The sequence below is a fragment of the Rattus norvegicus genome, chromosome 2 (assembly GCF_021556685.1).
Source record: "Rattus norvegicus strain SHRSP/BbbUtx chromosome 2, alternate assembly SHRSP_T2T, whole genome shotgun sequence".
NCBI classification, from domain to species: Eukaryota; Metazoa; Chordata; class Mammalia; order Rodentia; family Muridae; genus Rattus; species Rattus norvegicus.
The window spans coordinates 149,704,153-149,721,201 of record NC_141535.1 but is presented as its reverse complement, the minus strand read 5'-3'; the positions used below and the strand labels follow the sequence as shown (position 1 = coordinate 149,721,201).

Below are 17,049 nucleotides of genomic sequence, written 5' to 3'. Positions count from 1 at the left end.
AAGGCATTTTCACAATTCACAAGAGTCAAAGAGTATAATGAATCTCCTGTCTTTTCTTCATATTTAAAATGTGAAATGCATATTTGCATATGAATAATAAAATAATTTGGACATTGCCATATAAAAAGGGAAAATAATTCTATTGTCTTGTTGTAGAAGGAATATGAACATCCCATTTAAAGAACAGATGTTTCAAGATACTACAAGTGCAGGCAAGAACAGGAAGAGTTGAGCCTTGAAAACACGCTTCCTCTTACATAGCAAATGCATTTCTATATATGATCGCAGTAAATGGAGTTCTAGTATCTTTGAGAGCTTATTTTGTACCTAGTAGTGACGACTATTCTTGGTTGTCAATTACATCTGGAATTAACTTAAATTCCCAAAGGAAGGGTACAACTGTGAGAGACTTTTGCTTAATTTGAAGTAGGAAAATGTATTTCTAAACTGTATCTGTGAGATGGGGAAACATACCTTTAATTCAATTCTGTTGAGCTGGGAAAGCCTACTTCTTCTTCTTTTTTTTTATATTTTCAATGTTTTTTTTTTTTTATTAACTTGAGTATTTCTTTTTTTTTAATTTTCTTTTTTTTTTTATTAACTTGAGTATTTCTTATATACATTTCGAGTGTTATTCCCTTTCCCGGTTTCCGGGCAAACATCGCCCTCCCCCCTCCCCTTCCTTATGGGTGTTCCCCTCCCAACCCTCCCCCCATTGCCGCCCTCCCCCCATAGACTAGTTCACTGGGGGTTCAGTCTTAGCAGGACCCAGGGCTTCCCCTTCCACTGGTGCTCTTACTAGGATATTCATTGCTACCTATGGGGTCAGAGTCCAGGGTCAGTCCATGTATAGTCTTTAGGTAGTGGCTTAGTCCCTGGAAGCTCTGGTTGCTTGGTATTGTTGTACTTTTGGGGTCTCGAGCCCCTTCAAGCTCTTCCAGTTCATTCTCTGATTCCTTCAATGGGGGTCCTATTCTCAGTTCAGTGGTTTGCTGCTGGCATTCGCCTCTGTATTTGCTGTATTCTGGCTGTGTCTCTCAGGAGCGATCTACATCCGGCTCCTGTCGGTCTGCACTTCTTTGCTTCATCCATCTTGTCTAATTGGGTGGCTGTATGTGTATGGGCCACATGTGGGGCAGGCTCTGAATGGGTGTTCCTTCAGTCTCTGTTTTAATCTTTGCCTCTCCCTTCCCTGCCAAGGGTATTCTTTTTGCTCATTTAAAGAAGGAGTGAAGCATTCACATTTTGATCATCCGTCTTGAGTTTCGTTTGTTCTAGGGATCTAGGGTAATTCAAGCATTTGGGCTAATAGCCACTTATCAATGAGTGCATACCATGTATGTCTTTCTGTGATTGGGTTAGCTCACTCAGGATGATATTTTCCAGTTCCAACCATTTGCCTACGAATTTCATAAACTCGTTGTTTTTGATGGCTGAGTAATATTCCATTGTGTAGATGTACCACATTTTCTGTATCCATTCCTCTGTTGAAGGGCATCTGGGTTCTTTCCATTTTCTGGCTATTATAAATAAGGCTGCGATGAACATAGTGGAGCACGTGTCTCTTTTATATGTTGAGGCATCTTTTGGGTATATGCCCAAGAGAGGTATAGCTGGATCATCAGGCAGTTCAATGTCCAATTTTCTGAGGAACCTCCACACTGATTTCCAGAATGGTTTTACCAGTCTGCAATCCCACCAACAATGGAGGAGTGTTCCTCTTTCTCCACATCCTCGCCAGCATCTGCTGTCACCTGAGTTTTTGATCTTAGCCATTCTCACTGGTGTGAGGTGAAATCTCAGGGTTGTTTTGATTTGCATTTCCCTTATGACTAAAGATGTTGAACATTTCTTTAGGTGTTTCTCAGCCATTCGGCATTCCTCAGCTGTGAATTCTTTGTTTAGCTCTGAACCCCATTTTTTAATAGGGTTATTTGTTTCCCTGCGGTCTAACTTCTTGAGTTCTTTGTATATTTTGGATATAAGGCCTCTATCTGTTGTAGGATTGGTAAAGATCTTTTCCCAATCTGTTGGTTGCCGATTTGTCCTAACCACAGTGTCCTTTGCCTTACAGAAGCTTTGCAGTTTTATGAGATCCCATTTGTCGATTCTTGATCTTAGAGCATAAGCCATTGGTGTTTTGTTCAGGAAATTTTTTCCAGTGCCTATGTGTTCCAGATGCTTCCCTAGTTTTTCTTCTATTAGTTTGAGTGTGTCTGGTTTGATGTGGAGGTCCTTGATCCACTTGGACTTAAGCTTTGTACAGGGTGATAAGCATGGATCGATCTGCATTCTTCTACATGTTGCCCTCCAGTTGAACCAGCACCGTTTGCTGAAAATGCTATCTTTTTTCCATTGGATGGTTTTGGCTCCTTTGTCAAAAATCAAGTGACCATAGGTGTGTGGGTTCATTTCTGGGTCTTCAATTCTATTCCATTGGTCTATCTGTCTGTCTCTGTACCAATACCATGCAGTTTTTATCACTATTGCTCTGTAATACTGCTTGAGTTCAGGGATAGTGATTCCCCCTGAAGTCCTTTTATTGTTGAGGATAGCTTTAGCTATCCTGGGTTTTTTGTTATTCCAGATGAATTTGCAAATTGTTCTGTCTAACTCTTTGAAGAATTGGATTGGTATTTTGATGGGGATTGCATTGAATCTGTAGATTGCTTTTGGTAAAATGGCCATTTTTACTATATTAATCCTGCCAATCCATGAGCATGGGAGATCTTTCCATCTTCTGAGGTCTTCTTCAATTTCTTTCCTCAGTGTCTTGAAGTTCTTATTGTACAGATCTTTTACTTGCTTGGTTAAAGTCACACCGAGGTACTTTATATTATTTGGGTCTATTATGAAGGGTGTCGTTTCCCTAATTTCTTTCTCGGCTTGTTTCTCTTTTGTATAGAGGAAGGCAACTGATTTATTTGAGTTAATTTTATACCCAGCCACTTTGCTGAAGTTGTTTATCAGCTTTAGTAGTTCTCTGGTGGAACTTTTGGGATCACTTAAATATACTATCATGTCATCTGCAAATAGTGATATTTTGACCTCTTCTTTTCCGATCTGTATCCCTTTGATCTCCTTTTGTTGTCTGATTACTCTGGCTAGAACTTCAAGAACTATATTGAATAAGTAGGGAGAGAGTGGGCAGCCTTGTCTAGTCCCTGATTTTAGTGGGATTGCTTCAAGTTTCTCTCCATTTAGTTTAATGTTAGCAACTGGTTTGCTGTATATGGCTTTTACTATGTTTAGGTATGGGCCTTGAATTCCTATTCTTTCCAGGACTTTTATCATGAAGGGGTGTTGAATTTTGTCAAATGCTTTCTCAGCATCTAATGAAATGATCATGTGGTTCTGTTCTTTCAGTTTGTTTATATAATGGATCACGTTGATGGTTTTCCGTATATTAAACCATCCCTGCATGCCTGGGATGAAGCCTACTTGATCATGGTGGATGATTGTTTTGATGTGCTCTTGAATTCGGTTTGCCAGAATTTTATTGAGTATTTTTGCGTCGATATTCATAAGGGAAATTGGTCTGAAGTTCTCTTTCTTTGTTGTGTCTTTGTGTGGTTTAGGTATAAGAGTAATTGTGGCTTCGTAGAAGGAATTCGGTAGGGCTCCATCTGTTTCAATTTTGTGGAATAGTTTGGATAATATTGGTATGAGGTCTTCTATGAAGGTTTGATAGAATTCTGCACTAAACCCGTCTGGACCTGGGCTCTTTTTGGTTGGGAGACCTTTAATGACTGCTTCTATTTCCTTAGGAGTTATGGGGTTGTTTAACTGGTTTATCTGTTCCTGATTTAACCTCGATACCTGGTATCTGTCTAGGAAATTGTCCATTTCCTGAAGATTTTCAAATTTTGTTGAATATAGGTTTTTATAGTAAGATCTGATGATTTTTTGAATTTCCTCTGAATCTGTAGTTATGTCTCCCTTTTCATTTCTGATTTTGTTAATTTGGACACACTCTCTGTGTCCTCTCGTTAGTCTGGCTAAGGGTTTATCTATCTTGTTGATTTTCTCAAAGAACCAACTTTTGGTTCTGTTGATTCTTTCTATGGTCCTTTTTGTTTCTACTTGGTTGATTTCAGCTCTGAGTTTGATTATTTCCTGCCTTCTACTCCTCCTGGGTGTATTTGCTTCTTTTTGTTCTAGAGCTTTTAGGTGTGCTGTCAAGCTGCTGACATATGCTCTTTCCTGTTTTTTTCTGCAGGCACTCAGCGGTATGAGTTTTCCTCTTAGCACAGCTTTCATTGTGTCCCATAAGTTTGGGTATGTTGTATCTTCATTTTCATTAAATTCTAAAAAGTTTTTAATTTCTTTCTTTATTTCTTCCTTGACCAGGTTATCATTGAGTAGAGCATTGTTCAATTTCCACGTATATGTGGGCATTCTTCCCTTATTGTTATTGAAGAGCAGTTTTCGGCCATGGTGGTCCGATAGCACGCATGGGATTATTTCTATCTTTCTGTACCTGTTGAGGCCTGTTTTTTGACCAATTATATGGTCAATTTTGGAGAAAGTACCATGAGGAGCTGAGAAGAAGGTATATCCTTTTGCTTTAGGATAGAATGTTCTATAAATATCCGTTAAGTCCATTTGGCTCATGACTTCTCTTAGTCTGTCGACATCACTGTTTAATTTCTGTTTCCATGATCTGTCCATTGATGAGAGTGGGGTGTTGAAATCTCCCACTATTATTGTGTGAGGTGCAATGTGTGTTTTGAGCTTTAGTAAGGTTTCTTTTACGTATGTAGGTGCCCTTGTATTTGGGGCATAGATATTTAGGATTGAGAGTTCATCTTGGTGGATTTTTCCTTTGATGACTATGAAGTGTCCTTCCTTATCTTTTTTGGTGACTTTTAGTTGGAAATTGATTTTATTTGATATTAGAATGGCTACTCCAGCTTGCTTCTTCTGACCATTTGCTTGGAAAGTTGTTTTCCAGCCTTTCACTCTGAGGTAGTGTCTGTCTTTGTCTCTGAGGTGTGTTTCCTGTAGGCAGCAGAATGCAGGGCCCTCGTTGCGTATCCAGTTTGTTAATCTATGTCTTTTTATTGGGGAGTTGAGGCCATTGATGTTGAGAGATATTAAGGAATAGTGATTATTGTTTCCCTTTATATTCATATTTGGATGTGAGGTTATGTTTGTGTGCTTTCATTCTCTTTATTTTGTTGCCAAGACGATTAGTTTCTTGCTTCTTCTAGGGTATAGCTTGCCTCCTTATGTTGGGCTTTACCATTTATTATCCTTTGTAGTGCTGGATTTGTAGAAAGATATTGTGTAAATTTGGTTTTGTCATGGAATATCTTGGTTTCTCTATCAATGTTAATTGAGAGTTTTGCTGGATACAGTAACCTGGGCTGGCATTTGTGTTCTCTTAGGGTCTGTATGACATCAGTCCAGGATCTTCTGGCCTTCATAGTTTCTGGCGAGAAGTCTGGTGTGATTCTGATAGGTCTCCCTTTATATGTTACTTGACCTTTTTCCCTTACTGCTTTTAATATTCTTTCTTTATTTTGTGCGTTTGGTGTTTTGACAATTATGTGACGGGAGGTGTTTCTTTTCTGGTCCAATCTATTTGGAGTTCTGTAGGCTTCTTGTATGCCTATGGGTATCTCTTTTTTTAGGTTAGGGAAGTTTTCTTCTATGATTTTGTTGAAGATATTTACTGGTCCTTTGAGCTGGGAGTCTTCACTCTCTTCTATACCTATTATCCTTAGGTTTGATCTTCTCATTGAGTCCTGGATTTCCTGTATGTTTTGGACCAGTAGCTTTTTCTGCTTTACATTATCTTTGACAGTTGAGTCAATGATTTCTATGGAATCTTCTGCTCCTGAGATTCTCTCTTCCATCTCTTGTATTCTGTTGGTGAAGCTTGTATCTACAGCTCCTTGTCTCTTCTTTTGGTTTTCTATATCCAGGGTTGTTTCCATGTGTTCTTTCTTGATTGCTTCTATTTCCATTTTTAATTCCTTCAACTGTTTGATTGTGTTTTCCTGGAATTCTTTCAGGGATTTTTGTGTCTCCTCTCTATGGGCTTCTACTTGTTTATTTATGTTTTCCTGGAATTCTTTCAGGGATTTTTGCAATTCTTTCAGACATTTTTGCGATTCCTCTCTGTAGGTTTCTACTTGTTCTCTAAGGGAGTTCTTCATGTCTTTCTTGAAGTCCTCCAGCATCATGATCAAAAATGATTTTGAAACTAGATCTTGCTTTTCTGGTGTGTTTGGATATTCCATGTTTGTTTTGATGGGAGAATTGGGCTCCGATGGTGCCATGTAGTCTTGGTTTCTGTTGCTTGGGTTCCTGCGGAAAGCCTACTTCTAATCTGGGCTGTGCCTTCTGCTGGTAGTAGATATATAAGTACATGGAAGAACAATGTTTTTGGTTTTTTTTTTTTTTTTTTGACTTTTGTCTGCTTGCCCTTACATCCACAGCAAGTCCATTACTTTACTGGCATTAGACCTTTGTTCTTCTGGATTTCAGTATATACTGAAGACCAGCTGAGATATCCAGCCTCATGGGCTGCACAACAACTGAATTATTGGACCTTCTGTTAAATAGGCAGCCATTGTTGAACTAGCAGGACTATAGCCTGTAAGTCATTCTAATAAATTCTCAATTCCATAGACACAGATAGATAGATAGGTAGGTAGGTAGATAGATAGATAGATAGATAGATAGATAGATAGATAGATAGACTCTACAGAGCCCTGACTAATACGATGGCATTTTGCTAAAGGGCTTCAGATACATTGGTCTTATTTAGTTACTGTGAAGACATGCATTTCTGTCCATAATGAAGATCACAGTTCTATAAAAGCATGTAAATGCATGAATTTACTCATTTCAGACCCTCTCCCCAACTGCTGTCTTAGTTAGGACTTACTGCCGTCAACAGACCCCATGACCAAGGCAACTCATATAAGGACAACATTTAATTGGTGCTGACTTACAGGTTCAGAGGTTCAGTCCATTATCATCAAGGCAGGAGCATGGCAGCACCCAGGCAGGCACAGTGCAGGAGGAACTGAGAGTTTTACATCTTCATCTGAAGGCTGCTAGAAGAAGTTGACTCCCATATGGTTAGGAGGAGGGTCTCATTGCCCACCACTATAGTGACACACTTCCTCCAGCAAGACCTCACGTACTCTAACAACCTCCTAATAGTGCCACTCCCTGGGCGAGGCATATTCAAACCACTATATCCTAGATGTCAAAATCTGATAGTTTATACTGAGTAACTAATACACAGTCTTCAATATACTACTTTACTTTTGTAAATGTGTCAAAACTCCTTCCATAAATAGTGAAAACCACAAGACCCAACTCTCACATGTGAGCTTTCTTGCTCATGTGTCTCCCCATCTTGAGTTTCACATGATAGTTGACCACATATGGGGAAACATCTCTCATGCTTAGTAATTTGATGCAAGATTTTATTATTTGTTCTTAAAATTTTTGGACAATACAGGAAGTCAGGCCATAAGGACAAGTACTACTCATCTCTTCCGATGTACTATCTATATATACTTTAGCTAAGACTGATGACCTAGGGCTGGTCTTGGCCTGGCAGGCTCTTGAGAAATAGGTGTTGAAAAGAAACTGACCCCTCTGTGTTAAGCCCCCTAAGTCAGATTCTCTGACTTCCTGGTGCACTAATTAAAATAGAGGTGTTGTTTATCTCCTGCTCCCAGATATAACTCTGTATTATTGCTGGTTAAATGGAGTACTTTAAATAGAGCTCTTTTCTACCTCCCTGTTCCCTGCATCAAAAATACTGGTTTTTTTTCTTTTTTTTGCTCAGCTGGGAAAATCTCCTTCTGACACACACTTATTAATAGCATAGTTTTCTTTTAAAATCCTTTGCAATACACAGGCAAACGGGCTTAGTACAAGGCACATTAATCACCTTCAGTGTGTCAGACACTGCTTATAGGATTTTGTGTGATCCTGATTGTCAGTGTACATATCAGCCAGCAGTGATATGTAGGAATCTGGCAGTTATTTAAAAGGGAGGCCTGGCAGAAATTTGCCAGCATAATTAATGAGAGGCATCCCTTAGAATCCAAAGCTTAGAAGGAGAAGAGGGAAGAAAGATGCCTTCTGCCAGTCTAAGAGACTGAAGAAAAAAATGAACATTTTCATTGTCCCTTTACCACTTTGAAGAATTTAAGGACCCTGGACATGGCTTTCTGTGACTGTTGTAGGGGTGAGGTCCTTTAGTTTGGGGAAGCAGGGGGATTCACCTCCAGATTCTCTGCAGAAATTCCTTCATCTTGGGAAAGTGCGAAAGACTTACTGTAAAAGATTCTTGCTTGCATCACGTGAGATGATTAGCTAGGAAGGTACTTCACCACAAAGGGCATGGTGTAAAAGGAGTTCTAATGTAGAGCTCTTTCTCTATAGTTCCTTTTTAGCAGGGAGGAGCGGGTATTGGAAGTACTATTTGTTTTGTTTTTCTGTTGACTCTGGTACCATGGAAGAAGCTATGCAGTCAAAGAGGCTGTTCACTCCTCACTGTTTAATCAGTTTGTCATTATTCTCTCCCTTTGTCACAGCCAGGAAACATAACTCACCCCTTCTTTCACAAAGTTACCAAAGTAATGACATTTTCTTGTTTTAACCAATGATATCTATCACTTTGTCTGTCTCTGTATCTCTGTCTGTCTCTATCTCTGTCTCAATGCCACTCTGTAACCCCTCTGTCTTGGATTACACTATGTATATCAGGCTAGCCTTGAGTTCAGGACAGGTCTTATGCTTCCTAAGTGCTAGGATCACAGGCATGGAACTTCATTTTCTTTGGTTCATAGTGCTTTTAAAAAATACTTTGGAAAAGTTGCATTAAAAGACACCCATGATCCCAGCCTTTGGGGGAAATTACGAGGGGTGGGGGGATCAGAACTTCAAGAACAGCCTCTACTACAAAATGAGTTTGAGGCTAGCCTGGGCTGTAGGAAACCCTGTCTAAAAAAAAAAACAAAATGAAAGCACACACACACATACACACACACTCACACATACACACGAATGCATGAATTTCAAAACATACATGCTTGTGTATGAACTCATTAACTCATTAATACTTAGAGAGAGGGTGGTAGTGAGTTGGACCAGAAGATGGGGTTCTAGCTTAAGTGTTTATTTTAGAAGTCAGAAAGAGGGGCTGGAGCACTGGTTGCTTTTCTAGGGGACTTCCATTTGATCCCCGGCACCCATAAACATTTGTAATTCCAGTACCAGGGGATCCAACACACTCTTCCAGCCTCAGAGAGCGTCAGAGATGCACTTGGTCCAAAAGACATACATTCAGGTGTTGTGTGACAATACTTTTCTTGGAGAGATACAATACATACATCTATTCATCCCAAATGGGAAGCCCGTGACAACTACAAGTACAGATAACGCCAAAGTCCAAATTGGTAAGTTTTATTTGGGTTACTTATAGGAATAAGGATGATGAACTATTTGCAGAAGCAGAAATGAGTCACGTACAGCTGCATCACCAAAACCCACCCTAGCACTGGAGACAGCTCACAAAGCTGGGAACCTGGAACACACTGCACAGCCTGCAGGCAGCTCAACAGGCTGGAGAGTGTCCTTTCCGGGTGCCTCAGTTGGTCTAAACATAGTGCAGGCAGCTCTAGTTTCTGTTTCTTCCAGATAGCTGTTGTGGTCTCAGAGTCTCTGTAGCCTTTCTCCTCTGAGAGTCTTTCTTTCGTCTGAGCTTCATTTCCTCTGAGAGGGACTCTCAACTTTTATTACTTACTCAGATAAGTAGAGAGCTAATGAATCTGGTTAGTTTCAGGGACTTCCTGAGTTGTTTACCTTCTTGCTCTAGGAGTTTCCTAAGGATGGAATAGTTCAATTCCCCTGGAAAAGAACTGTTATCCAGCAGCAGGCAAAACACCGATACAAATGAGACAATAAAATATTTCTAAAAGAAGGAAGGGAGGTATTACATGTTCTCGTTCTTGTTTTTATGTATTTGGAATGTTGCATGGTTTCAAATTTTTAAACGTCAGTGTTACAGAAATAGACAGCATCAAAACCAAGAATGCATAGCATACACAGCCTGTTGTCAAGAAGCTCGTGTCTGAGTTTATTTTAACCCGTGCATCTGTGATCTTTCAGTCCCAGAAAGACAAACACAGGAGGCTAGAGGATGGATAACCATGACTGATGGGGAGCTTAATTATCTTGCCTCTTTTTTTTTCTATTCACCATGGTGATTACCACTAAAGTGAAACTCTAAACAGGCCTTTTCTACACAGAGAAAAGCATTTTCGAGGCAGACAATGCTTGTCTAACTTTATTCTTTCCCCCTTTATTTACTATTTATTTATTTATTTATTTATTTATTTATTTATTTGGTGCTGGCGATTTCAGGTCCTCAAAGCATACTTCACATTTATATCCTCAACTCTACTTAATTTCTTGCAAATTAGATGTTTGTAATCTGGTTAAAGGGGAAAAAGGGGGGGGGTCGGTAAAGAGAGAAAGAAAAATTAGGCAATTAAATATTTTCCCTTCCAAAGTTAAAAGACCTTGCATTTCCTTTTCTAAACTGAATTCTTCCTTGCAGTTTGTAGCTATTCTGGTGGCTTGTTTTCTTTTTTTCTGAGAGTCCAGGATAGCTTTCAGGATAAAGTTTCTTTTTGCCCATGATGCTTTGCTGTCACATTGTAATTGGCTCTGTTGAGCTGAATAATACAAATGGGTTGTTTCTATGGTATCGGCTAAGACGGATGAAAAGGTGAAATACTATATCTGCGCTGAGAGGTCACCGAGCATCCCTCCTCCCACCCCCAACCGTCAGTCAAGAGGACTCGTGATCCCTCCAATCTCAGGCTCTCCTTTATTACTTCCTGAACAAATTCACTCAGGGGAAAAAAAAAGACTTTTGTTTATGTTGTCACCAGGCCCAGACAACCCCTGCCAACTTCATGCTGCCATGCCAGAGCTCCTGACTTTCTTACCGCAGGAAAGTTTTACTTTGAAAGGTGCGCGGAGCGTCTTGTCCTCAGTTCCTCCTGCCAGTCAGGCTTTGAACTAACAATAGGACAGGTTGAATGAAGGCTGATAAAAGCAAGTCCTGGAATCTCGAAACCGGATCTCTCCGCAGCACGCTACTCCTTTTCCGCCGTCAGTGAGCTCAGATCTCATCTTTAGTCAACTTTGGAATACTTGTGAGTGCAAACGTCCCTCTGCCGCCGGTGCGATCTTTAACCGCACATTAGCTTCTCCAGCCCGCTAGCGGGTAAACTGACAATTAACTGGCTTGTTGATTAATGCCAACGAGTGGTATTTGGAAGAGACAGAGGGATAACAAAGCATCCTATAACCTGCATTCCCTGTTCCTCAATTTGATTTGTAGTTTACTTAAAATGGATAGTTGAAAATAACAGATGCTATATTTATTGGAAAGGGGAAAGGGGGAGAGGGAAGGAAAGAAAGGTTTTACTTTCGAAGCTGTTCAAACTCTTGTAAGAACATTACACAGTTCGCTTCCCCTGAACCCTCCAACTTTGTTCTGGCAACTTCTTTAACCAGCCAGGCACCTAAACTGATAATCGACTAAGGGTGTCTTCGGTCTTGGGATTCTTGGAGATTTGCTACGAGAAAGGACAGAAGAGCTTTATTCTCAGGTTTCTGGCCTGTGCCTAGCAGGAGCATCTTCAGCAGGATATAGGACAAGGGGTCCATGTCCAATACTTGGCTCCGGTTCATCTAGGCTACAAGCGCTCCAGTCCATTCGCGCGCGCTCCAGTTCCGGATTTGCCCTGAGCTGAGGGTTAAGAGGGAGGGGGCTCCAATGTGAGCGTGAGGATTTGAATGAGAAAGCAGGTTGTGGCGGCAGCGCAGGTCTTTACTCCGAGCTCCTCGTTGGGTTCTGCTGGCTGGTGTGTAGTGGTGCCCATCTAGGGGGCCTGTCTTGGAGGAATTGGGGTTGGAATCACACCGGGACACTCGCAGATCATCCAAGCATTTGGGAGGTTGCGCCGGTGACAAAAACTCCGAGGATCCTTCATCCGCGGGATAATCAGTACTGAGCAGGTCAGTGCTTTCGAGGGGTGGGGGTGGGGGACAGAAAGAGGGACGGGAGCATGAAGAGGAGACCGGACTGCTGCTCCGGCGTGGCGCGAGCAGGTGGCTGAATTCTTTCCGGGCAGTCCCAGCCCGGAGCACAGGGGGCTGTGCTGTGTGCCAGCTTGCCCCGGGCGAGGAAGTAGACCGCAGTAGCTTGTGGGCTCTTGATTGGAGCGCGTGAGCTTTTGTGCCTGAGCAAGACCTAACCTCTCGCCTTCCTTGCCCTGGTTGGTGGCAGAGGTCCAGCCGCCAGGAGGGTCCGGCATCGCGGCGGGATGGTCCCACAAGAGCTCCCGGATCCTCTGGCCGCCAGGAGAGCAATTCTGCCTCCCTAGAAGCGAGTCCTCAGTTGCCCGTGCGAGTCTCACGATTCCAAAAAACTCAGGGCATTAGGCGCGAGAAGGATTTACTCCAACTGCCCTTTCCTGGGACAAATCAAGGGTTACCAGAGCGACGCCCAGGCTGTGAAGGCGTTCTCTGCGCCTGCGCGGGATACCATGGCAACAGTACCGGGTCGGAGACGCCACTTGAAAAGCAAAGCTCTTTTGCATTGCTTCACTGTGGAGCCCAAGTCTTTCTCTAGACTTTTTATTTGTTTGTAGCTTGGAATCAATTTACGATCTTATTTTTCTTTTCAAGAGCTTAGCACTGAAGTGATAGCCAATTGCATGAAGTAGAAAATATATAACTTTTCTCTCTCCTGCGTCATCATTTTGATCATGGAAGAAAAATAATGCTGAGAAACTGCTCATTGGAGCATTCAGGTTTCCTCCTTTTATCCTGTGAAAAAGAAGAGACGAATAAGACTTTATTTCCTTGTGCTTTTTTTTTTTAATTTATTCAGCTTGGGTTTCCACAGTGTGCAGACAACCCGGTAGCGCCTGCGTTCTCTGCATACAGCCGGTTTATACTTCACAAAACCTGATGCTCTCCAAGTGAGCTAGTGTGTAAAATATCGGTGAAGGGAAACAAGGGCTTTCTCTGTCAGCAGATGTTGCTTTTTAAGATGATGGTTGCTTACTGGTGGCGTTATGATCTTGTTTAGAAAACGAATGTTTTAAGACGCGTTATTGCAGACTAGTCTTCTTAAGCTGTCTGTTGACGGCTTAAAATTGTGTCTTGAAAAAACTCTTCCCGTTTTTTAAGTTTCATCGTTTACTCCCAGGGGAGCATTTGGCAAAAGTACAAATCTTCAGAGTTTCCTAGTGGGTGCTATAACTTCTTGTTACTATGTTTTCTCAGACTGCATCCCTATTTCGCAGTACGACTGAGAGCTACTTGCTATATAAATAAACTGATTAGAATTCAGATAACTGTTAATAAGTTTTAAATGGAGTTGTGTTTCTCGGGACCAAGTAGGGCTTATAATAACAAGTGAAGTAACTTAAAGGATTCTACATCCTGGTTTTGAACACTATGCATTCCAGAATATCAAGTGCTTAGTTGTACCAGAAACTTTAAGATGATTTCCTCTAGTGCTAACAACAAGCTGCAGTCAATGACAGCAACACGCTACTTTTCACATAGTCTGTAAATAACATCCATGTAAAGTTTTCTCCCCCATCCTTTTTCTGGTCAGTGTCAACATCCTGCAATCTGTGTAGCTCTAATATTAAAAACAACAAACCAAAGCCTCTTTTCTCTTGAAATTTTCATGTTCAAGTCCTTCGTGACCCTATTCAGTGGCCTGTAACTGTCCCAGATTCCCTAATTCTCTGTGATGTGTGTTTCTGCTGCTTCCGGAAGATAAACTGCAGTTTTAGCAGATCCTGGGATAATGAGATTGGGAGTGCCTGGAGGAAGGCTGGGAAGGAAACAAAGGGAGGGAAGGTTGGGAGGCAGAGACAGATTTATAGTGGCTTGTAATAAAATGTATTATCCTTGCTTCTGTGTGACATAGTTTCCACTTCATTGACTTCAAGTAAATTTATTTTGAAAATTAGTCTTTTACATAATTATAAGAGATAGAGTTATAAAAACTCTGTATGATAAAGGTGTTTTGTGTTAGGATTCCTTAACATAAAGTACTATGTACATACATACGTGTGTGTGTGTGTGTGTGTGTGTGTATGTGTGTGTGTGTGTTGCTAGGGATTGAACCCAAAGCCCCACTTTTGCATACTAGGAAAGCAGTTTATATCAGGCTTTGTGAAAATTCTTAAGGTGTTTTATATTTAATTTATTAATTTAGTCAACACATATTGAGAATTTATATGTAAAGCAAGATGAATAAATTCAGTTTCTTGGCCTCAATGAATTAAGAGTCCTGGGTTGTAGAATAATTCTAATGCAGCTTCTGGTTTTTGGGGTGGCAGTACCACCTTTGGTGTCTTTTCTTTTGTCCCCTAGTGCTGGGGACCAGACTCAGCTTCTCACTTATGATATACAGGCATGCTACCATTGACTGCACCTAAACTGAAGGCTTTGGTATTCTTAAGAGAATAGTCAACCTGACCCTGATTAGATGTCTAGAGTCAAATAAATGGTTAACTTACTTGTTATTAAAAAGTGGTTGTAGGTTTTTTTGTTTGTTTCTTTTCTTTTCTTTTTTCTTTTTTCTTTTTTTTTACTTCTGGCAATTTAGTTAAGTCTATTATGTGCACATGTGTACCTAACATTGACACAGCCCTCAAACTTGTAATCTTGGCAAGTGTAGTGCTTAGTGAGAAACCCAGAAGCCTTCAGCTCATGTTTCCCAGGGGAAGCTACTTGAGTACTTCAGCACTCCTTTGTTCTGGCTCCCTGTGTCCTGACACAGTGAACCTGCTGCTAGCTTCCTTCCAAGAAGAGTTGGGCTTCATGCTTGAAAGATTGTGACTGTTACTTCTCTGAGGAGAAAAAAAAAACATGGATGCAAAATTAAGAATGGATGAAGGGAATACACTGGAACGTTTTAACTTTTAAAATAGGTAACATTTATTGAGTCCAGACTAATGAAGTCCCTATGTCCACTATAAGAACTCTATCAAAATCTTGACCATGGTTGACAAATATTTCTTCTTGCCATTTCTAGGACAGAGGGTAGAGAGGATTCTGGCCCCTTTTTTCTCCACCACTTCACGGGTTCAGTACAGATTATAAGGTCAGAGACGCGCTGAGGAGCATGCCCATTTGGTTATGGCCCTTTGTCTAGTAAAACCAGACTCAGCTGTGAATTGTGGACCAAGTGGTGCAGAACTCATTACTTTGAACAATGCCTTCCCTGCCTGCAAAGTGTGTTCTCTCTTCTCCCTGGCAGGGGCTTATTCCAGGCTAACTGTGGTCACAAGGAAAATCATTTAGACACAGTTCAGCAGGCGCTTACTTGCTTGTCTTTGACACCCGTGACCAGTTTTGTTTAGGGAGAAATCCAGTATTGCTGTGATAGGGTGTGCCAAATTGGAAGGGCACTTTAGGAAGCCCATGAAGAAGTTTACACAGCTTTTTGCTATTATCATCAAAGTTTCTGTCTTCTGTGCTTCAAAGTAGAGGACAGGATGGATAAAGAGGGGCAACATAAAAAAATGTTTATGCTAAAGTTAAAAACGTCCTTTCCAGCTCTGCATTTTGGATACAGCAAGTGCTTGGGTCTTGCAGGCCGTACAGAGCAGAGAAAGATGACTCTACCATATGTGTTGCACACATGAGGAAGCCAAGGATTAAAGCTACTAAGTGATTTTAAATTCCTAAAGCTAACAAATGGCAGACCGGGGATGAAAGCACAGAGCTATTGATTTCTGATCTCGCCGTTTCGGAAATCTAGAGAAGCATACATCAAACCCTTACTTGTGGACCTGCTGTTAATAGAGTTATTTGAAGTCAGTTTAATTGCAGAAGCAAAATGGTGAAACAGTAGCCATTGAATAGGTTTTTTAATCTGACAGTGAGTAGAACTGACCATGCATATGTTCTGATAATATCTTTGGTTCCAAACATACACACACACACACACACACACACAGACACACACACACACATAATGAAAAGACATGTTTTATTTATGTAGATGAAAAGAGTCCCTTAGCAATTGGAGATTGCTAGTCTGTAATCTAGTAGATTCTTGTCTGGTAAGAGTTCTGGAAGAAATGAACTAGGCTTATATTTTATGTCTCTTTACAACCCATTTTGATCCAAGGAGGTTACAGTTATCCCACAATGCTGATGAGACTTAGAGAGGTTACTTTCTTGCCTATGTTGCACATAGGTTGAGAAGAGATTTGGAATTTGAGCCTAGGTTTGTCTACCTCAGTGTTCAGGACTGCAAGAACACATTTATGCAAAACAGAGTTGATTTTATTTTTAAGTCCCACACTTCATGCAAAGTATTGACATGTAGAAGTGTTCCTGCTCTGCAGTGAGTCGAGAAGCTTCATTCTGGAGGTTAGGAGGTTATACATTTGGGTCTGGTTCCAAAAAAATTTAAGACTTTGTTTATAAACCGTGTTGGCTATTTGTTCAGAAGTGAGCAATGGTTAGCTTCTTTTCTCCAGAGCTCGGTACACACCAAAGCAGCCCACTATCACTTCCGGTCTGTTGCCTTCTTGTGTTAGATCTGAGAGGACCATTCACCAGCCTAAGGTCTCTTTTCTGACAAAACAGAAATCTTGGTTTTACGTTAGATTACCTTCACCTACCTCTTTTTCTTGAAATGTATTTTGAAACTTGTTGCAGGGATGGAGTGATGAGGTTTTATTAAAATGCTTTTCAAGTTTGGGATCGTTTTTTTAATTTTTAATGTGGTTAAGCTAGAGTTCTGGCAGTCCTAAAGCGTCTGCTGGAGTGCTGGATAAGTGTGATCCGATTGCATGAACCTGATTGCAGTCAGTACACTTTAAAGTGTCTTTATCCTTGAAAAACTGAGGCTCAAGAATGCTCAAGCCCTCACAGCCCACTGGGGCTGGGTTGTAGCTGGACTGGGCCTCGAACCTAAGTCCGTAGTAGAGGTAGGAGTCTAGTGTCTTTGATAGC

The 17,049-nt window shown here is 40.9% G+C and overlaps 1 protein-coding gene across 6 annotated transcripts in view; it reads left to right on the top strand.

Moving 5' to 3' along the window:
• The first annotated feature begins 10,860 nt into the window (after positions 1–10,860).
• The window catches only part of Plch1 (phospholipase C, eta 1), a 230,211-nt gene continuing 224,022 nt past the window's right edge, over positions 10,861–17,049 (top strand). For 3 of the 6 annotated variants that reach the window (XM_087622871.1, XM_087622888.1, XM_087622840.1), the window contains exon 1: positions 11,839–12,069. The gene's annotated coding sequence lies outside the window, so the exon portion shown is untranslated. Of the gene's footprint in view, positions 11,202–11,838; positions 12,070–17,049 lie in introns of those variants that run through there. The other 3 variants (XM_087622875.1, XM_087622831.1, XM_087622850.1) reach the window with 2 other exon arrangements.